General features: G+C 34.1%; 2 pseudogenes; both read right to left on the reverse strand.

The window, feature by feature from the left end:
* Nucleotides 1-22,531: 22,531 nt before the first annotated feature.
* Nucleotides 22,532-22,669, reverse strand: LOC145285377 (U2 spliceosomal RNA; annotated as a pseudogene).
* A 752-nt stretch (nt 22,670-23,421) lies between these two features.
* On the reverse strand, nt 23,422-23,596 carry LOC145285382 (U2 spliceosomal RNA; annotated as a pseudogene).
* Nucleotides 23,597-24,902: the final 1,306 nt, after the last annotated feature.

Genomic DNA, 24,902 nt, shown 5'->3' on the forward strand with positions numbered 1-24,902 from the left:
GAAACATTTTTTATGTGTTCATGAATTTTGTCGAGATGTTCCTGATCAGCGATTTCCATTGACATGAACTTTGTAAAGTTTATAACTAAGAAAGCATGACTTTTTGTACATGTATCATATTCTTAAATTTCAAATACAATTAAAAAAACATTGGGTAATGTATATCCTTTATTAAATTAGAAAGGATAAAAGAATGACACATGATTAAAAAATACTTTGTTTTTTCGAAAAGTTATTATTTTCAAATACTTGTGGCTTTATTCTGAATTTTTTTAATTCGTTTCGTTATGTTATATATAAATGCTGAAACTTTGGTTAATACAAGGAATGATATGCAAACTGGATGTTTACAATAATTTTCGAGTATAAAGAAAAGCAATGCAAATCATAAAATTTATTGCAGATATTGCAAACAGGAAGTGTATATCCTTAGCATGATTGAGGTGTATATCCTTAGCATGGTTGAATTAAAACTGTAATCTATTTTTAAAGACGTACGATGCCATTTCTTCGAGTAGTTATAGTTCCATTAAATGTGATGTAAATCGAGAAAACCGCTTGAGTGAGGGTATAATAATAAGATGGTGCAACTTCGTGAGCAATACTCTAATGAAAAGAAGGACGAATCGGCTGCCCTTTTGTGATGGTGAATTTTTAAACAAACAAAGGAAACAAATAAAATAAATATCCAAGTCGGCTTTTTTCCTTGTTAACAAAAGTCTCGACACCACTTAAAAGTCTCTCGTCAGCATCTTTCTCGCCGGTGTACATTTCTTTTTCTCTGACCTCACGTCAGCCGTAGCTAGACATTTTTCTTCTCCAACTTTACACATCCCTTTTCTTCGACGCGCAATTTATGATCTCGACCACGTGGTGAATGTTTTTCCCTTTTCTTTTTTTTTCATCTCTGGTATACTCCTTAATATGCATAAGCGCTTTTTTGGATAGTGCTGCTGCTAATCGCTTCGCAAGCCAGCAATCTTTCGCTGCTGCTGATATTTTCCCACGCTCTTATATGCACTATATTACTATATTAAATAAAAGAAACCCATACAGGTATCAAATAAATGTCATACAGGAAGTCATATCAACGGTTGACAAAAAGAAATAAATCAATTAACACAAGATGTTTTTTTAGTCTTACACACAGAGACGCAGATGCGACACGGATGGTTTATATACATGATGAGACACGAAGAGAAATTACACGTAAAACACTCGTTTTTACATAAACAAAAGGGGGATGAATCCAACTTTTCCAAACGCTTAAATGATACGTCACCTCAACCAAATAAGGGAGGCAACTCTTTACATATCCTTCCGAGAACAAAACTGTTTTATTTTTACCAACATTAACAACTTTCCAATACATTCCATATCACAAAGGCTAGGATAATACCGTTTTAATCCTGATCAACCAAAAGAACTATGACGCAAACTGTGGCATAGAAGTTATAAATTCGTTTGAGACGACTTCGATTTTACCATTTAAATGATTTAAGTCATATATGTACACACTTCAGCAAGATATCAACCAACCTTCCTTATCACAAACACTAACACAATACCCCCTTAATCTCGACCAACGAATTTCTTAAAACAAAACACCTTCCAATGCACCATCAAAGTAAGATAATATATCTAAAATATATCATAGAAAAAATGCTACATAAATGCGAATAAGTGAAACAAAGGAAAATAATATAACATTATATATATATATATATATATATATATATATATATAAATGTATGTGCTTTCCGCTTATCTCAGCATTGTTTTGAGTCGGCTTGAACATCCACTTACGACTGGTATTGAACAATGTCGACTCAGGAGAGGTGAGGTTGGAGATTGCGCAACTCTTGCCACGAAAATTTCATGTGCACACATTTACAGTTTGAAGGAAGCCTTCACTTCACATATATTTAAATCTTTTGTATAAAAATCAAAGAACATCATTTACGAAGTGCATATATATATATATAAAATGAAAATTACAATTGAATTTACCAAAATGATCCAAGATGGTAAAATTAAAGTAAATTATAAATATTAAAGAATTAATATTTATAAAATTATCTCAGCCAGATAAAAAAGCGCGATAAAACTAAATAGGAAATAGAGCTTATAATACGAGCAAACAGTTAATAAAATATGTTAAAAAACACTGTGAAACGAGTTAAACACATATTTAATCTGAAAAGGAAACACTAGATAAATGGATAGTCCTTAATCTGCGGAGTTTATATATATATATATATATATATATATATATATATATATATATATATATATATATATATATATATAAACAAGCGCAGGTATAAAAATGTCAGGTAGTCCATATGAAAGTATTTTAAAGGAACAACTCTCATCTGAAAACAGAAAACTTCACTATTTTTTGCGACAACTGTGTAATATCTAATTAAACACATTAATAACTTTCATCCTTATTATATTTACTCCCAAAAATAGCCATCTTCAAAATGTCTACTCGAACCGAAAAAAATACACATTAAAGACTGAGAAATATGCATTTTAATTAAAATACATTTTTAAAGAAACATCCGAACTCGCAGGTCAACATAAAAAGTAGCTTATTACAAGCAAGGGGCATATGTAATAGGAAATGGAGCCCCGTCTTAGTAGGACCAGTGTTGCCTTTTATTACTCGCTTGCAAAATGTATCTGTTTCTACCAAGCAGCTTCTATTTCAGATGCCAAATGACCAAATTGATGAGACCCGGGTACACGAAACAGAACCCGTTATAAATAGCTTTAAAATAATATACACTATGCATATTTTCATAGATATAAATATATATGCATCAATGGTTATATGCATATACATGTATATATATATATATATATATATATATATATATATATATATGTATATATATATATATGTGTGTTTGGGTGGGTGTGTCTGTGTGTGTATATAGATAGCTAGATAGATAGATAGATGGATGGATAAAGATATAGATATAGATAGATAAATAGATAGAGAGAGACAGAGAGAAAGGGAGACAGAGAGAGATGGACATAAGTATGGAGATTCGAATAGATTTAGGGGGTGGTGATATCCGTACAGAGGAGGTCTAGTTTCGCACCGACGTGATTGATGACGGGTTGTCAATTTCCATTAAGCAACTACAAAGTCCCTGCACCATGATGACGGAAAATGTGACTTTTTTTTCTAGACTGACTTTTTTCTCGATCAAAAAATAAAAACAAACACAAAAAACAAGACAATATATATATATATATATATATATATATATATATATATATGAAAAATAGATGAGAATTTGTGCAGACGCTGATGCAGAAAGGATAGGGAAGATGAGCTGGCATCAATTCAAAGAGAACACGACGCACCAACAAATTAGAAAATAGTCTTCAAGTGAGTTTGTACTGCGGCATCGACATAGGAAAGTATTCTTAGTCATCATTCACTTTATCTCTCGATATATTTTTATCTATAAAAGATTTCCCATGTGTTTGCGTTTATTTAGATACAAGCAGGGACACCTGACATTACTCGGGGTTGAATTAAAATCAACAAATGATCCACACGTCCAATACCTTTATTACTGTTGAAATCGGTGAAATTTACCATTTTTCAATCAAATCGATCGATTGCTTGCTCTAGTCGGGAGCCCACCGCGGTGCACTATCGCAAGCTTTACAAGACTCCCTGCACTGATTTAGTTCACAATGCAGTGTGCTCCACATCAAACTGTAGTGAACTTACTGTTTATTTCATAAAATTATTTTTTATAAAAATAAAGGCTTGAATTAAAGTTTTAAATGCAAACGTCATGTAACATTGTTCAATTGTGCTCTCATCAGAAACATTAATTTTGGACGCGCTCCTGTCTTATCAAAGAACCTATTTTTAGTTATATATGGCAGGCCTTTCTGCTTGTGCAGTGATAAAATTCTTTAAATATACTTGTGATGTGAGGCCCTATTACGTTGTTTACTTTAGACAAAAGCTGTTTCTTCTTTAATCTAAATATTATTTTCCATTATCGAACGCCTTCTGGTACAAAACCTACGTAAGAACACACACAGACATATAAAATACATTTCTGTGAAATTAAAAAAGAGAATAGGGCCAGCTTTTTCAGAGTACATTAAAAAAACTCGGTTTCACTCACACACAGACAAAATGTAGTTTTTATATAAGTGAATATATGTCTAGGGTCCGCTTTAAAACTAGTTAACATATGGCTATGAACAAGATTGTTTAAAGATTATTATACAAAGGTGATACTATAGTTTTTTTTTACAAAGGGTCATCACATATAAAGACCCAGAGACCACTCGAGGATAAGGGTTAATGTGTTTATGGTAACCATTGTCACAGCAACGGAGTAAGCGTTTGTGGTGGAAATTTGGTTGTTTCATTTAGTTTTAATGAAAACGTCGAAAAAATGAAAACTAAGTTTTCATACAGATTTCGGAAATTGTAAAACAATTAACAATTAATATTGGACATAAATATTCTCCGATTCTCAATAGCTATATGAGAGAAAGAGACATGCACGACAAAGTGTTTCGCTCTATCACATGTTTTAGTGCGGATAGATTGAAATCGACACAAAATACATTTGTCGAGACCCGGAGACCTTCCTCGTTACTCGATTATGTCACTCTTCACGATGCGTGAAATCATATCATCACACAGGATTGACAACACTGAGTTGAAGATGTCATGTTATATATATATATATATATATATATGTGTGTGTGTGTGTGTGCGTGTGTGTGTGTGTGTGTGTGTGTGTGTGTGAGATAATATATAATTATTGTCACAGCTAGACAACGTCGAAGCTCATAAGAACTATGGCAATCCACTGCCGGATTTCACCGCGGTTTGCTTGATCTGTGCCAATTAGTAGGCTTTCTTGTATGCGTAGCGTGTTTGCTCAGTTGGTAGAGTGTTTGCCTCTCATGCAAGTTTTCAAATCCCAAGGTAGGAGGTGTCTAACTGATGAACCCAAAACGAGGGCGAAAGTCGTCTTATACCTCAGGGTTGTTGGCTGCCATGACTCATGTGAGCTGTGGATTCATATATATATATATATATATATATATATATAATTTAAAGGAGATTAGAATAATAGTCTAAAGAGCTAAGTGTGTTTTAATGTAACAGTGAAATTACTAGTTTAATTAAAATACAGGAAATAGAAAGTGCTCGTTGTAATTTAGATATATAATAAGCTCGATAGTTAAATGTCCTAGAGCTATATATATTGGTTCCACATCTGGCCTAATAAAACATAGAATTTCAACGCACAAACATTCTTTTAAAAATAACTCTCTATCAAACCAAACTACTCTATCCAACTATATTTGGCAACTAAAAAATAGCAATATTTCTTTCAACTTAAAATGGCAAATAATTGAGACTTGCAAATCATATAAACCAGGAGATAAATTTTGTGCACTATGTACGAAAGAAACCCTAAAAAAATTTAAATATGAAGATATAAAAAGTACAACCAAACTATTAAATTCAAGACACGAGCTTCTGACATGTAATCATAAACGTTGGTTTAAATTTAATAAATATAAACCACCTTAAATCATTAAAATTACTCATTAGTAAAAATAGATTACAATTATTTTATTTATTTTTTTATGAATTAAGTTAGACCAATTACTACCCTTAGACCCGTAAAACAAATAATAAACAAAGTCAATAACACATGACAATTATGTCCCCTTAAAAACTTGTAAAATAAATATTCTCTCTATATATATTAACTGTAGCGTCTTTAAATCAAAAATACGCTAACGGAAACAATTTATTGCACGAGCGTCGCCCTTTTAAAATTCATCATTCAATAAAATAAAAAGCTATAGCAAACATCTAAATGACCACTTTAAACACAGTTCCTGATTTCAAAAAAAGAAAAACTAAAAGGTAACTATCTCTATATATTTTTAAATCAAATTTATTATGTAAATTCAAAAATATATTTTTTTTCTACTCATTTCTATCTCTAACCCATATTAATTTTCTTATAAATTTTAAATCCAAACCTTTTATTTCAATTTTTTCAGATTCATCTGCCTTACTTTTAATGCTAGGTTTATTTATGGTGTATTTTAATTTAAATAAAAATCCTCCTAAATTTGCTGATGAGGAGACCGTGCTTACCAAAAAAAACTATATATAATTGTTCTGCATAACTTCATGTATACCACAATAAAAAAGCACGGATTTCCGAAACGATCCTACAGATAATTGATTTTGTTGTTGTTCCTTCTTATGAAACTGATTTTTAATTTAATATATATATATATATATATATATATATATATATATATATATATATATTACTGATGAGACCTTTCCAATATTATTTCAGATTCCGATACAATTACCGATTCCGATTCCGATTCTTTATGAATCTTAAATACTCCACTGGAAAAATACTTTTTTGACAATTACTGAAAAAACAAACGGTAAATGTTCAGAGTTTTCCTCAAATGTAAAAATACACTGATGGCGGATAATCTATACTTTTTAATTTTATGGGTAGTTTGGAATCAATAAATATTTATTATTTAAACAGTACTGCAAGATTTCGCTTTAAACACAATTAAATTGTATAAAAATCCGGAAAGAATATTGGGCATCGGGAAATAGGCACAACATTTTCCGATTCCGATTAATTATTCCAACATAAGGAAGTCTCGAAATAAAGACGAAACGTTGATGAACACGTGACTTGGTTTGTTCAATTTTTATTTCTCTCTTTCTCTCTCTCTTTCTTTCTTTCTCTCACTCATTTTATATATATATATATATAATGAACTTTGTCTCTTTGTGTGTAATTTTGTTCCCTGTTGACTCCGACACAGCTGGGTTTATTTTTATGAAAATACATGCGAATGTACCTTATGTATCTGACAGGGGTATAAGATGAGTCTTATATCGGAATGTCTTCGAGAAGTATCGTTAATCAATAATCAGAAAAAAAACAGATGATTTTTAGAAAAGTTAACATCATATTCAGCTTACTATTACCAATTTATTTGATAATGTGCATTACTAGAATACCAGTAAGATTCGGTATATAAAATGAACAGTAGATTCTTTGATATGATAGGTGTTCGTTCGAAATGAATGCTCCTGTTTTTAGTACAAATGGACCATGACACTTGACTTTTTATATTTTATGTATAAATTTAAGACCTTATATATAAAAATATTTTCATAAAATCATCAGTAGGTTCTCCACAGTGCAATATAGACTACAAGGTATATAAAACTAAATCACTGCGCTGAGATATGTGAAAATTTCTCGCAGAGTACGGCCTTGTATCCCCTACTGTAGCAGACAATCAATCTAATTGGTTTTAAAATAGGCGATTTTAGCGATTTCGATGACAATAAAAATATGGCTCATCATACCATCCCAGGCAACGTCGAGTCTCCCTTCTAATATATATATATATATATATATATATATATAGTTATATATATATATATAGTTTTATATATATATATATATATATATATATATATATATTTACTTCATCAAGATATGCTGTAAAGAATCACAAGAATATGAGAACTGAAATACAAATTATTATTATTAGCTGTACCCGGACACGCGTTGTTCTGGCTGAGTTTATTTAAATGAAAAAAAAATTAAAAAAAACAAACAGAAATCAAAAATGACGAAATATATGCTACTTATGTTTATGTTCTCAATAAGTGTGGATACAAAATATTTTGAGACGTGTCAATGGTTATTGCAAAGGACCAGCGAATTGTGAAGTGCAATATCTTAAAGGAAAATTGAAACCATTCCTTGCACGTTCGCTGCCCGTTTTTCCTTAAGTTAATAGAGGTCAAACATGAGAGTATAATTTTATAATTGACATGTATGTGAGCACGCACTGGAAAATCTCGTATATAAAAAAACTTGGTGGAAATCATAAAAAGAAACTGTTTAAAGAATGAAGTAAAGTACGTTGAAGGGCGATGGTGATTCATAAGAAATGAAGAAGAGTAAAAAATGTAAAAATTTTCTATAATAAAGTTTTAAAAAATTAAACAATTTGTCAAAGTGTTGTTTGTTTTAATCAAATAAATATACTTATGTTCGTACATATTTTGCGAAAAAAAATGCTTTCAAGTATAATTAGTGAGAATATTCGTAAACATTTTGGTGCTTCTTCGTTATTGTAGCGAAAGTCGAAAATCGAATGTATATAAATGTTCAAGTGGAACCAGTTGTATCTAATAAATTGCAATGTCGCAGTAAGGAAAATATCCAAAACGCAGGAAAACGATGAGGTAGAAATTTATGAAGTAAGGGTATAGTTTTTCGAAGAAATTAGAAATATTAGCTATTTCCCTTGTGTTTACGGTACATGTTACGTGACAAAACAAACAAAATCAAAATCATTTTTCATTGACTTATGGAAGACGCAACTAATTGTGATATTACAATTATGTGGAATGCTTATTGTTGAAATTGACAAAATGTAAGTAGTTTTATCTTTGTGTTGGCGGATTTCGCTGCAATAAAGAATAAGCATTCTTTTTATTGACCGAGCTGAATTTTGGTACTCTTGCAGAAGTTGATTCGGATGATCTGGATGTTCAGTCAATAATGGCTCGCACTCGACCGGCAGTCACAGGATAGAGCCGAGCGAAGTAACAGTCGATAATTTTCAAACAAACTAACAGGAAAAAATAGAAATACAATACATAGAAAATAAATATCTACTGTAAACTTAGGGATATATATATATATATTTAGGTATATATATATATAATTATATATATAATTATATATATATAATTATATATATATATATATTTCTAAAAAAATATGGCGTTTTATATTGTTATTATACATTTCAAGAAAACACACGCGCACAAAAATCATTACCGAAGGGAAATACGAGCAGTGACGGATATATATATATATATATATATATATATATATATATATATATATATATATATATAGATAGATAGATAGATAGATAGATATGTGTGTATGTGTGTGTATAAACATATATATATATATATATATATATAAAGAGAAAGAGAAAGACAGATAAAGAGTAAACCGTATACACAAAGAATAATAGGGAACTGCAGCCAGACAGTACAAACAAGTAATAGAGTGATTTGTAACCTTAGGAACGCACACACGCGATTGTAAATTAACTTGCCATCCTGAGAAATAGTTTGTCACAGTGACGCCATAATATAATTTATTTACCGTTCTTTCATAAAGAGAATTAACATCTTAATTTTCGGAGCTACGTAAATCAGAATGGACTGGCTTTGGCTATGGATACTTTATTAGTACTGAATCGGAAATTGAATAATTATAGTAGGTCGATGTATGTATTAACCAGTTACGGTAGTTGAAATGAAAGAATTTGTGGACCTTGTAGAATTCGTCAAGGTGATAAATAGAAGCAGTAGTAGTACTAAATGTTTAGTGAGAAAAATAGGGACTCTATTGATATTGTGCTTGTGATGATGAGGCTCGTAGGTTGCAATATAGTAGTTTAATATCATGACTGAATATGTCCAAAATAGTGTTCAAAAGCTACATAAGACAGTGGTTATTAGCTTAAATGTATTGAATTTGTATGTGATATCTGTTATTGCAAACCTACGATACTTTCGTCCAGAGGGAAATTTTTGTAGTCATTTTATTATATATGAAGATAAATCTGTACATAACATATTCCAACGAGCTTCGTTTCGACATGACTTTCGAGTAAAATCTTTAACAATGCATTGCAAAATCACAGCAAAAAGAAAATCAATTCAACAACTACTTGTGTAATTTGAAGGTGATTTAAATTATGTGTCTCTTTTTGGAAAAGTATATATATATATATATATATATATATATATATATATATATATATATAAAATAAAATTTTGAAGTTTACCGTAATTAGATACTTTACCTTTCACCAGACTATCAATTCACGCGAAATCACCTTTTCTTCACTATATTCCCTCTGCTTCACTTTTTGTTATCAAGAAAGATCTTTGACTTACTTGCAGTTTCATCAAATACTGTTGTATGCAAAATCCGAGCCCGCATAAGGACTAGCCACTTGTTAAGTGTCTCCTTTTCAGATTAAATATGTTGCTAACTCTTTTTCAAAGTTTTTTAGCATGTTTTATTAACTATTTGCTCTTATGTATATATATATATATATATATATATATATATATATATATATATATATATATATATATATATATTTCCTATCTTGGATTAAGCATATTGGAAAGCGATATATATATTACTAATAGCGCATGAAGCGATGCTCTTTGTGTAATCAAATTAAGCTTAGGTATTTGGACAATGTCAAAACATTGTTAATTCACTGCCCGCAGAACAGTAGCCGAATAGCGCAACGGTTAAAAGTTCCGACTTTTATATGAAATGGACGATCGGATTTCGATCCTGGCTTGAGGTAGTTGACTGTCTAGCTGGACTGATCAGCTGTGAAATAGCGAAACAGTTATGTATGTGATGACTATATATATATATATATATATGTGTGTGTGTGTGTGTGTAGTCATCCACATACTGTAATGTTTCGCTGTATCATAACTCATCAGTGCGGCTAGACTGTCAACTACGTTAAGCCAGGATCGAAACCCGACCGCCTGTACGACAATCAGAAACTGCTGTGCGGGCAGTGAATTAACGATGTTTTGACCGAATACCTAATTTCGATTTGTTTACACAAAGAGCATCGCTTAATACGCCAATCGTATATCGTGTATCACTTCCCAATATGCTCAACTCAAGATAAGGGTCATTATAGTCATGTGGATGGATATATATATATATATAAACTCAAATAGGTTTCTTGTTTGGGCGTTTGCCCCATTCATCCAATTTGTTGCTTCCTGTTTCAAAAAAAAGGTCTTCTTACCGCTTTCATTTTCTTAAGTCTGGTATTAAAAGCCACTGCCGCTATTCCAAGCATACACAAGGTCAACGATGTATTTTGTATTAACTTTATTTACCGTGTTTTTCTTACAAATAAAGGTAACTAGCATGGGTGCCCAGCGTTGCCCGGGTGTTTGCAGGTGCGTGTTGAGCAAAAAAAAATAATGGTAGCAGGAAGGCAGGCTCGAACCCCCACCGGGAAGGAGAAAAAGAACGGGAAAAAGTGACGTCTTTGCTCTTACGACTACCATCAACCCGTAAGTGACGTAGGTTTTAATTAAAGCTAGATAATCGAAAAGAGGGATTACTTTCGAAAATATCGGTGAAAAAAGCGACCCCTTCCTGTAGAAAATTGCCCAGTTAAGGGTGAAGAAATTAATGTTTTTTAGCCAAGTTTTCGGTATTTGTCGTCTGAAGGATCAGGATTCAAAACGATACTGATCTTCTGAAAATCTGTCGCCTTTGTCGAAGGTTTTAGGCAGACATGTAAACATACATACATACATTTATATATTGGTAGCTTACATTTTCTACCCAAACCGATTTAAAAGCTTGCCCTATCTCTGAATATCTTTATGTAAAATTTCAAATGTTTAGACCAGAAATTATCTGAGTAATTTGGCAGAGAACGCAGAAGTAAATTTTTAAAAACTTTGACCCCTATTTTGACCCCTTAACATTTATTGTTTTGGGCTTGAAAATGTAGATATAGGTTCCATGGACATGAATCTAATTTAATAACTTTATTTAAGTTATTAAGTCAGATTCATGTCCATGGAACCTATATCTACATTTTCAATTATTTATACCCAAAATTGGCGGAGGAGTAGATAGAGTTCTCAAAGGTCAAATCGTTGAACTTTGACTAGATTACACAGATGTTCCCAAATCTCCATACTTTGTATATCAAATTTCGAGTCTGTAGACTGAAAATTGACAGAGTTATTGTGTCGGGAAATGTACACACACACACACTTTCAGTTTTATAGATATATAGATTTAAGCCATTTAGTTAACAAGACAACAGAGTTTATCCATGAAATTCGTTATTTGCCTAATACACTTTATTGTTCTTACTTCCTTACTCCTCCCAAAACTCTAATCATTCTTCACGGACTCCCTGCCTCCCTCGAATTTCTGATGCCACTCAAAAACGTATTCTTGAATCATTAAAGATTGTCCAAAAAAGTCTGAAGCATTTCACACGTTTATGCAAGATTTTTCCCAAGTTAAAAAAATGTATTGCATATCCTTCTTTTAAAATGTCTTCACGTTTTGATTGCATTTTTAAAATTCACCAACTGTGACAATCAGGCTTTAGAAGGGTGTATTCCAATCACTGCTCTATGTGTTTATTTGAAGCTGAAATCATAAACTTAGCCTGTCATCTCATCAGATATACAGCAATAATATACTTAATTTTTAAGAACGGCGATCAAGGTTGGATTGTTTTTATAAATCCAAGTTTCTGTTATCTGATCTTCTATTGTCTGATCCGTATTGAATGGTAAATATTTTTTGATTATTGGAATTATTTTAGATGAGTAATTTGTATATTTTAGTTATTTGCAGACTGTTATCTTCATCTTTATTGTTGTTGTTTCACGATGTTTTGACCAACTATTTCTCTGGAATTCGTTAGGTTGTTAACCGTGACGTGATGGAGACGTTGAATCTCTACAGTTCCAGGTGAGCATTGTCTGAAGTTAGCGTTCCAATCCTACCCAAAGCCGGCCAGAGGATTAGTTAGCCAAAAACCTGGTGAGACGAGAACAATTATGGAATGTAGTAATTACTGAAGATATGGTTAAAAGATTCAGCATTCCTATCGCGTCAGGGTTAACAGCCTGACGAAGGCCAGAGGAATAGCTGGTCGAAACATCTTGAAACAACTATAAAGATGAGAATAACAGTCCACAAATAAATAAAATATACAAATTACTTAAGAAAATATAGAATGTTTGTTTAATGTTTGTGAATCTCCTAGAGAAAACATGCCTCTTTTTAGAACTACCAGACTGTGGAACTATGTTACACTGATATGATTTCCATCTGACTATAACATGATCGTCTTCAAATATAAAGTAAACAAACTTCGAGCCGTCCTTTTAAATTATAAAACTCTAGACAGTTTCCACCACAAACGATCACTACACTATTGTCTAAATGACCACCGTTCGTATTCATAACGAAGAAGCCCCAAATATTTATATATTCTAGATTTCAGAAAGTCAGACCTGTTTCATGTGCGTTCAAATTTATACTCCATTTTGTTTGTTCTGTTTATATATATATGCGTGCGTATATACGTGCAAGTGAATGAGTAAATTTTAGAATGTACTCTTAATCAAATAAAAGGTAGTCTTGAGCGTGTTATTCTATGATCGTTTCTTTTGGATATTTGATAGTGCTGCCACCTGTCGGCAATGACTACCGGAAGCTTGACTAGCTTCAAACTACACCTGTTCGACTCACGCGGCCCTCGGTTTTCATCCAGGTCAGATTGCCTTTCGTTTCGGCTACCACTCGACGATTCGTCGTTTGAAGAAAACGATGAAAGCAAACTGTCTCTTTAATTTTACTGTTCCAATTTGATAAAAAAGATAGAATATTATCAAATTTCCAACTAACGTTTACGGGTTTGGCATAATAATTAAAGTGACGGGTCCCCACATGCCTGGTTTGGTTGGTGAATTATATAGGATGATTTAGAGTAAAGCATATCAATATAACTGGCGTTAAACTTTTATGCTTTCACATATACTTAAAATTGTTGTAAGTGTTCATTGGCGACATTTAAATCTTTACGAAGTCAATGCAGTTGAAGACAGCAAAGTTATAAGATGGGTTCGTCAATTTCAAAATACCGACAGTGATTTAGGTAAAAAAAACACATCACGGTCCTTATGACTAAGGCATCAAAGTAGGCTGGCAAAAGTTAAATGACAATCGTAGTGGCCATGTAGAAAAAATAAATCCTGGAGCACCAAGGTCGATCGTATCAATAGTAGAACTCCCATCATGTAACTCTTCAACATTTTCGACTTTTAGTTAAAAAATAAAAGGCCTTATTCTTGGAATTACCCTTGTAGTTTAGTGTTCAGAAGAGCTAAGAACTATTTCTATTTTATTACAAGGAGACCCGACGTTGCCCATATTTCAGTGATGGTCAACGAATGTTTCACACTCCCATTTTTTTTTACATTCAATTCGGTGAAATCGCCCATATTTCAATTAATTTTATTGTTTACGTACTGTTGATTTTATATGCTTGGCATTTCTGCTTGTGAGGTTATAACTGCTTGAATTGAAGTTTAAAATATAACATTCAAGTATCATGTTTCAATGGTGCTTTAAAAAGAAACAATCATTCCGAATGGGCCTCTGTAATATCCAAATAAAATGCTTATGCGGATTTTATGTACTGGGCCTCTCTGCTTGTGTGGTAATAAATATTTTGAAAAAACTTTTGTGGTGTTAGGCTGTATAAAGTGTTAACTTTTATTAAAATCGTGTATCACTTCTTTCAGTGTTTTTCTTTTATTATTATTGATTATCGATACTTTTGGAGACAATCTGATAGAAAGCATACCTAAAAGCACTACCAGATTCATAAAGTACATTTTTCTGAAATTTTATAAAATTCAACCCCATCGTTTCGGAGTTCATAGAAAACTAACAGACACATACACACAGACAAACTTCCATTTATATAATAATAGAAATTTGAATAATCTCAAAATAACAACAATAATCACTATTACTATTATTCTTCGGCTTCCGCCTCTATTTCTACAATTGTTAGTACTATTATTTTAATGCTATTCCTATTCATATATAAATACTGGTATTAAGATTATCATTATATTACCTCACGCACTAGGAAATCCTATACGTGTTACTAACAGTAATTGCATACTTAATGCAAAAGGGAAACAACGGTGTATCGCACCTCTGTATTACTTTCTTGGCAGAAGTTCGACTGAACTCTAATCTACGCCTCACTATGGGACATTCACAACAAACTCGTCTTACTGCAACCACTCTAAATAATTTCAATTATTCTTTATCCGTCCTTGAAATTAAACGGAGATTCCACGAGCCATGTTTTTTTTTTCTACAAATACCCGTCTGTAGAACACAATACCGCTCGGCTGCTTCCTGGCAAGCTATGCAATGATCTTTTTCAAAGTCAATGTAAACAAGTTTTTGCTGAGTGATCCGCTTAATCGACGTTTACCCAATTTTCACTAGTACGATAATTACACTTTTGGCTCACTGGTTACTTAGAACTCATTAACTATTATCATTGTGTGACGTTGTTGTCTTCATAAGCGGTTAATCCCGAGGAAAATAATTGGTGATGTCAATTAGAGTCTAAGTAATTAAAAGACTCCCGCAATTTCCAGCTCCATATTAGTCAGTGTTGCAACTCATTTCCCGCAACAGTCGTTTACAATTTCTTGGTGATACAAAAATGATTGTTCTCATTATTTTTTACACCATATATGTATTTAGAAATGTGAGAAAGATCGATAGAGAAGTGAGAGAATATATATATATATATATATATATATATATATATATATATATATATATATATATATACTAGCATGGGTGACAGGCGTTGTACAGGTATTTGGAGGTGTATGTTGAGCAAAAAAAAAAAAAAAAAAAGCGGTCAAATCAAGTTATTAAGTTAGAGCCATGTCCAAAGAATCTATATCTAAAATTTCAAGTGTTTAGACCCAAAATTGTCGGAGGATTTTGGTAGAGTTCTCAAAGGTCAAATCGTTGAACTTGGACCCCTTAATCGCGAAATTTGTCCAATAACCGATCACATCGATTTTCCCAAATCTCAGTACCCTGTATATCGAATTTCGAGAGTGTAGACTAAAAATTGACAGAGTTATTGCGTAGGGAAATGTACACAGACAGACATACACTTTCACTTTTATATATATATATATATATATATATATATATATATATATATACTAGCAAATGTACCCGTTGTTGACTGGGTTCAGAAGAGCCTACAAAAAATGGACTCCGATTTATGAAAGTATGATGGGTTATGAAAGGAAGGGTTGTAAAGAGATAGCTTCGAATTTAGGGTATCAAAACCAAAGCAAAATATGATGAAAGTAAAAATAAAATAGATAAACTCCATAATTTATTATACCATACCTGTTCACACTGAAACACTTATCACAATATTTTGTGGATCTATATAAAAAAAAACTTGTTAAACTGTGTGGCATATTTCCATTTTCCAGGCGTGAACGAACACCCCGTAATTTTATTATACCATGTTTCTTCAAACTAAAACATAATTATCAAAGTATACTTACGCAGAGAGATACGAAAAGTCTTTATTAAAGTGTGTGCCTATTTCTATTTTATGGAGGTCAGGCGCTAACGCTGACCCCACAATTTTATTATACCATTCCTATTTAAGTTAAAATATACTTATCAAAGTATTATTATGTACATCTATATCAAAGACATTTGTACACTTTTTTTTAATTTTTAAATTTTCTATTTACATACTATGTAGACCAGTCGCGTACGCGGACCCCACAATTTTAATGAACCGCCGTTCTGCCAGATCAAACGTACCCATTCCTGTGTCTCGATACATCTTCTATCTTTATATGTGATCAGTTTTCTATAATAGTCAACCATATAGTATAATATTCGTGACCAGACACACACAGACGTTCAGCCTTATATTATATATATATATATATATATATGTGTGTGTGTGTGTGTGTGTGTGTGTGTGTGTGCGTGTGTGTGTGTACTTGTATGGAAATGTGCTCGATAGACGCAGTGCGTAAGACAAAACAAAAGAAATAGTGTGAGAGAGAGAGAGGAGCGAGAAGGGAGAAATCGGGGAGAGAGTTTGAAGGGGTGGCTTGATAAAAAAATATGTGTTTGCGTGGATATAAACATAGGAATACACAAGTAAGCTTTCCTCGGTTCCAATGTACAACCGTCGACGCAACAATCAGAATTTCGACGCCACATTAAAAGACCATTTTTCCTAGGCTTGGCAACAAGGAGCGCAAAAAAAAAAAAAAAAAAAAAAAACAGTCATTTTTTATTTTCTTAATGAGATGCGGTGAAGGGAACGCTGAGATGAGGAATTGAATAGCGGGGATGTGGATGCGAAAGTTTGGAAAAATCAACCTCCTGAAATTACAAAACTAAAAAAATAACATCGACAAAACAAATAAATGAAACAATAAAACACATTCTATACCGAATTAGAATACATTCTGCAGAATGCTTTTTTTTTACTTAAAGTTATATATATATATATATATATATATATATATATATATATATATATATATATATATACTAGCAGAGTAACATGACTTAGCCCGAGATTTAATTATCATCAATGAATGTTTCGCAATGCTATATATTTATTGTCATCGAAATCAGTGAAACTCCCATTTTCAGCCAAATCGATTGATTTCCTGCTATAGTTGGGGGCTCATCGAGGTGCATCGGGTTGAACATTCACATGCTTGCTCGCTGTGACTTTGTCCACAGGAGATTAGTCTACATTGCACTGTAGAGAATCTACTGTTGATTTTATAAAATTATTTTTACTGTTAATTTTATAAAATTATTATCATATATTGCGTTGAATTCAAGTTTAAAATGGAAAAGTCAAGTATCACGGTTCAATTGTGCTCTAAACATAAACATGTATTTCTAACGCGTTCTTGTCTCATCAAACAACTTATTATTAATTTTATATCCTGGAGTCTTTTGCTTCTACGGTAATTAAACTTCTCCCATGCACTTGTGATATAATGCTATACATTAGCTTCTTCAAAGAATATGGGCTTTTTCTATACATACTTTGGCTGGAATCGGACGGTAACTTCTTCACTTGGGTTGTTTTGATTATCTATTTACAATACTTATTTGACGCATTCCGATACAACACCTTTCTTAGAACTCTTTAAGACACATAAAGTGCAATTGTGGTAATGTTTTTAAAAATCAGCCGTTCCAGAGTCGATTGAGAACTTACCCACATGTAGACAAAGTGTTTTTATATATAGATATATACAATTTCCTGTTCAAACTCGAACCCCGATGAGTATGTCTTATACAAGTTTACCTGCACGAATTCGTTACTGTGAATCAATGGTCACACAATTATTAACCGAAAGTCTACTTGAGGGCAATCTAATAGTAATAGAAATGAATTAGGTGCCACTTTGTCAATTAAACTTCAACCTCTGTCCCACCGCCGCAATGCTTCATTTCTGTGCCTGTTTTACAAATATTTTAATGGAATCTGCTCTGATATACTCGTTGCACTTGTACCCTCTCGACGTATATGTCCCGCACAAAGCCGCTTAGCAATAAAATATCAACCCTTTCACTCTATAGGTCCCTAAATGTCAGAAAGCATGTTATTCTAATAGTTTCTACCTTCGAACAGTAGACTTTAGAATTCCCCTCGCGCTGTCTACTTCCCTTGCGTTACTGATATGCAGAAGTTTAACGTAAATAAACATCTTGTTAATCCTTCCTTGGCATGGTCCCAAATAGTCGCCCCTTGCGTCCAAGTGGCGATAAGCCATGTTAGGGGTGGACATGAGTTAAAAAAGGGCAATTTCAAGGATATGTCTAGAACGGTTGAAGACAGTGCATAAATAAACACCGAAATGAACATTTAAATGCCTACGAAAAAACAAAAAAATTGCGATAAATTAATTCACATTGAAATTTGAAAATATTCACTGAATATTAAATAGAGCATCAGAGCATGCATTGATTTGGGCAGACGTTTTTAATGTCTATAGAATGTATATTCATGAGCTTTTACATCCTATTGAGCAATTTGAAAAAAAATATTTGTTTTGCGGTCGATATTTAAGTACTTATTAACTTGTTCATTTGCACACATATATATATATATATATATATATATGCATGTATAAATTTTTAGCTATTCAATGAATTTAAATATTATGACGTGAAATGTTTGAGTTTCAGATCAAAAGATTTGTATTATTCTATGTAAGACAAAGAATACGTTTGAAATATTATAACTCCTTATCCTATAGGATTTCGATGTCTACCATGTCGTTAGAGGAGAAAATATTAGCGAATAGTTATAATGGTTTACACCTTATTTGCTAAAGTTAGTGTGACATGGAAAATCACAATTAAAAATTGGTTGAGTAATTAAAAGTCATAGAGTAAGGGAAGTTAAAGAAAAGGATATAAAAGTTAACATCCAAATTGCTTGGTTAAATCTGGAATGAATGTCTTTGTATTTTGATGCTTAAATTAGATTTAATTTTAATCACAGAAGTTTTTTTTTTTTACTTTTCAGTTTAAAATTCGCACCAGAAATGTATAATGACATAGATTGACACCATTGACAAAACTGAAAAAAAAATGTGAAAAGATCGAAATTAATTAAGCAATTTGTATAAAAAACACAATAGCTTCACACGAAAAATAAAGCAGAAGTGCACATATCAGATGTTTGGACTGACTCGATTTTTGTCGACATTGCTTTTCTGAATTCTTTATCTTCAGTCTCCCAAATCAACAGAGATTGGACAATTCCTGTAATGATCTGGTCTCTATTGATTGTGTTATAATACTGGTTATGTGCAATTCTTGGAGGTCCACCCTCCTAAGCTTTGACTTCACTCTCTGAGAGAAGGTTAGGTAATTGTTAATCGTCCGAGGCGCCCTTACGAGGCTGCCCAGGCACGTTTTTCAGGGTAGACTGCCCCTCGTCGGGGCACCTTCTTCTCAATCTAACTTTCCTACCAAGGTGTCACAGGTTTTGCAGTGGAAGAGAACTAAATTTCTATAACTTTCCGTGGAAGGTAACGGTGGTTCAGTGCTTAAAAACATGAACTGACGAGCTGGATGTCTCAAGTTCGAATCCATTTCTTTCCACGAAAATCAGACTGACAAGCTTCACATGGTCCATTATGTAAGTACTTTATGTATTTCTAGAAATAATCCCGACGAGAAAAATATCGGGGAAACCAATGCTAACAGTATAATCTTCAGATTCATACAATATGACGATGATTACTTTCAGCAGGAGCCAAGTTAAGCCTGCCACAATTAATAACGGAAGTGGTGCTAAGAAACCGACAGAGTTTGAACTTGTTTCTTCCAGTTTTCAGATCGAAATGATTCCAATTTAATACGTAGCATGTTTTATTTTATTTGACGAACGAGGTAGTGTTCACCTTAGGTGGATCGAACTGGTCTCCACTGAAGTTTCCAGGGAATATCAAATTCACAACCAATCCATAGCCGAATACATATATTCGTCAAGGAACATGACAACGTAAGGCTTTTGCAGTTATTGCAGGGAAGTGTCAACGTCATCTTATATACAGCGCCTCGTAATCCAATACGGTACTGACCAGCCTCAATGTTGCTTAACTTCGATGATCTAACAAGAACCGGCGTGCTAACCTTATTATACCGTATGTATTGATTTGCTTTATGATATCGTCTTTCATGTTCAACTAACTTTTACTCTCCAAAATTTCATCCCCCCCTCACAAACCAACTGAGATTAGAATACTTCTGTAGTGGCCTGGTCCTTGTTGATTTTGCGGAGGAAGCTTAGATCTGTGTTGTTATAGCAGTTTCCCCCTAATATGATTTGCCTTCTCTTTTTGAGAAGTGGTTAGTTCATTGCTAATCGCCTGAGGCGCCCTTACAATGGACTACCGACGGGGTTGCGCAGGCATTTTTCGCAGGTCAGAGTGCCTCTCTTCGGGGGCGCTGATTTCTCGGTTCCACTTTCCGACACTGGTGTCTAAGTTCTTGCAGTGGGGGGAAATTAAAAAGATGAATATCTAAATGAATATTAAGAGTTATACTATTTAAAAAAAATTGTTTTTAAGAATACGTTAGTTAATTCCGCGGACGTCCCCGCGTATATATCGGGTAATATCCTTCATATTTTAGTGCAATACATCCCGCACCCTCTCAACGACCCCTCGTATCGCTTTTGCAGGCAGAATGGGCCATGGCCGAATAGACACGCTATTCAGCCATAAAAATGAAAGGCACTATTATTATTATATTTTCTTTTTGTAAAACGATGCTGATGAACTTTTGGGGTATCAAGTTTCTGCCCTCAACCCCGGATGTAGATCGTCTCGAAAACTAAGGGTGCTTCAAAGACTCTATAATTAAAACGTTCTACCTTCCTTATCGCGGTCATTTAGTACAGCAGACTACAGAGAACATTCGTTTGTTTCAATCAACCAAACGATAAATATATGCTAGTTGAAGTACCTATCTACGAAACGCGTATTTTCCTGTTCATTGTCTTTACTGCTCAAAGCAGTCGTCTACTCCCGGAAACAATTGTAATGGCAACTTTTACGGTGCCTGTGTTTGTAACACCGACGATGCTTTATTTATTATGTGATATTAATAGAATATTTGTTTAAATTAAATATATATCATAAAATAAAATGGAAGAAAAAAAATCTTATAAAAAAGAACGTATATTCAAAGCTGGCGTCTACATCAGGATCTTCGTAAAAGATTACGTAAACGTAGCACGTATCCGCAGCCGAGATTGAACTCACTACACGGGTTTTTAGTGTAAGTCGATCTTGTCAGTAACTGAATACTTAATGTTTCGCCAGGCCTATCAAGGGTATTTTGTATCGTGACGCTATCATGGGTTGCCTATTACGGCTTAAGCGAGGCCCATCTACTCTCGAGAGAAGTATAGCCCGCGCCAGTTTCCCAACCTGGTATTTTACCTCGCGGTGCATACAGCGTTTCGCCTTCCCAAATACTCACACGTTTGGTACTGGCTGGGTTCAACGTTGCTTAACTTCAGTGATCTGGCGAGAACCGGTGTGTCAACCTGATTGTGCCGTATGGTAAAAAGTAAACTAAGGCCTATTCACAATTTAAGTGACGACGTGCTTGTGGTATGAGCAAGCAAGATCAGTCGAATAGTCAAATTGTTAATTATGAATTACAGCTTAAAACAACACATTGGAAAGCTTTTTAAATTGCATTAAAATAGAATGAAACGCGGATCCATTAATAATAAATATCACTTTTATAAAATTTAAATAAGCAAGCGTTCAAAAAAATGGTTATGTTGTGTTATTGATGAGATAAATAAACATTAGATTGTTTCATAGATTTTAGAGACTAAAACGAGTTTATTATTTTTAATGTGAACGATGTAAAATTCATTTAATTTGCATTAGTTAGTTAGGCCGATAGCTATTAGTCGTGTGCTCTCGTGTAATGAATGAATGCGTGAATGTAGGATTGACATGGAATTCTTAAAGATAAAAGAAAATAACCGAAAAATGGGTTGAAATTACTTAAAAAAATAAAAAAGTGAATGACTAAGAATGGCATTAATAAAATTAAGGAAGAATTGAATGACATTAAGAATGATTTGATTGCTTAAAAAATAACTGGAATCCTCCAAAAAGTGATTCTAATGATCTAGAGAATGACTTGAATGGCTTTGAGACTGACTGATTGTAAAATAGGTGATCATTTTACATTAAATTAATACAGAAAAGTGATCCCCAACTTTATATCACAAAGTTACGAACATAAATAAAGCATGTAGTAAGACAGATACTACACTTTGATCTTGGCCAAAAGGCCAAGAAAAGGGTATTTATCTGCTCCCCCATCGAGTAAATTAAGCAAAATGCCGATTTTTAATGTGAGGAGTGAAGGAGAAACGGGGACCAACTCCTCGGGGAGTAGGAGAGCTGGATAGTGACAATTGGTATGAAGCGTTGCCCCTACATTGACCAAGATCGTATATATGGGGTCGGTTTTCATTTGCTCCCTGATCGAAAAAAATTGTCACGAGGCCGATTTTTAACGTGAGGAGAGAGGGGGAAATTGGGACAAGCTCCACGGAGAGTAGGGAGCTGGATAGTGATAATTGGTATGAAATGTTGCCCCTACATTGACCAAGGTCTTCTATGTGGGGCTGCCCCCACATCTAGTCTTTGCTTGCAGTATCTGCCGGAACAGATATCACACTTTGTTCTTTGCCAAAAAACAAGAAAAAGGTATTATTTGCTCCCCCACTGAGCAAATAAGGCACAAGGCTATTTTTAATGTGTGGTATGAAGGGTTTCCTCTACATTGACCAAGGTCTTACATGTGGGATGTGAGGAGTAAAGGAGAAATGGGGGAGGGGCAACACCCCGGGGAGTAGGGGAGCTGGATAGTTAACATTGATATGAATATTTGCCCCTACATTGACCAAGGTCTTATATGTGGGCCTGCCCCCACATATGGTCTTTGCTTCCATTATCTGCCAGAACAGATGGTATTTATTTGCTCCCCCACCGAGCAAATTAGGCACAAGGCCGATTTTTAATGTGAGGAGTGAAGGGAGGGGGAAGGGAAAAAGGGGACCAGCTCCCGAGAGGTGGGAAATGGGAGCTGGTTAATGGTCAGGCATGTGGGGTTGCCCCCACATCTGGTCTTTGCTAGTCATAGCTAGTCATAGCTAGTCATAGCTTGCAGTATCTGCCAGAACAGATACTACACTTTGATCTCGGCCAAAAGGCCAAGAAAAGGGTATTTATTTGCACCCCCATCGAGCAAATTAGGCACAAAGCCGATTTTTAATGTGAAGATTGAAGGTGAAATGGGGACCAACTTCCCGGGGAGTAGGGGTGCTGGGTAGTGACAATTGGTATGACGGGATGCCCATTCATTGATTAAGTTCTTGGTATGTATTTGCTCCCCCACCGAACAAATTAGGCACAAGGTCGATTTTTAATGTGAGGAGTGCAGGGGAAATGAGGACCAACTCCCATGGGAGTAGGGGAGCAGGATAGTGACAATTTGTATGAAATGTTGCCCCTACATTGACCAAAGTCTTACATGCGAGGCTACCCCCACATATGGTCTTTACTCGCAGTATCTGTAGCGACAGATACTACACTTTGATCTTCGACAAGAGACTGAGAAAAAGCGTATTTATTTCCTCCCCCACTGAGCAAATTAGGCACAAGGCCAATTGTTTATGTGAGGAGTGAAGGGGAAATGGGGACCAACTCTCCGGGGAGTAGGGGAGCTGGATATTGAAAATATTATTTGCTCCCCCACTGAGCAAATTAGGCACAAGGCTGATTTTTAATGTGAGAAGTGAAGGAAAAATGTGGACCAACTCCCCGGGGAGCATGGGAGCTGGATAGTGACTAATAGTATGATGAGTTTCCCCTACATTGACCAAGTTTTATATGTGGGATTGCCCCCACATATGGACTTTTCTACACTTTTATCTTGGCCAAAAGGCCAAGAAAAGGGTATTTATTTGCTTCCCCACCGAACAAATTAGGCACAAGGCCGATTTTTTATGTGAGGAGTGAAGAGGAAATGGGGGCCAACTCCCCGGGGAACAGGGGAGCTTGATAATGACAATTGGTATGAAGGGTTCCCCCTACAATGACCAAGTTCCTCTATGTGGGGCTGCTCCATGGTCTTTGCTTGCAGTATCTATCGGACAGATGGTATTTATTTGCTCCTCGACCGATAAATTAGGCACAAGGCCAATTTTTAATGTGGGATGGAGGGAGAAATGGAGACCAACTCCCCGCGGAGTAGGGGATCTGGATAGTCACAATTGGTATGAAGGGTTGCCCCTACATTGACCAAGGTCTTATATGTGGGGCTTCCCCCACATATGGTCTTTGCTTGCAGTATCTACCGGACAGATGGTGTTTATTTGCTCCCCCACTGAGCAAATTAGGCACAAGGCCGTTTTTAATGTGAGGTAAAAACCAGCTCCCCTAAAAGTAGGCAAAAAGGGGGCACTCTGGTTACCAAAAATAATAATTGTCCCAGTATAGAGGGTTTCCCCTCCATTGACTGGTACAAATT

Source organism: Euprymna scolopes, chromosome 9 (assembly GCF_053919585.1).
Source record: "Euprymna scolopes isolate OS-2025 chromosome 9, ASM5391958v1, whole genome shotgun sequence".
Classification (NCBI taxonomy): domain Eukaryota; kingdom Metazoa; phylum Mollusca; class Cephalopoda; order Sepiida; family Sepiolidae; genus Euprymna; species Euprymna scolopes.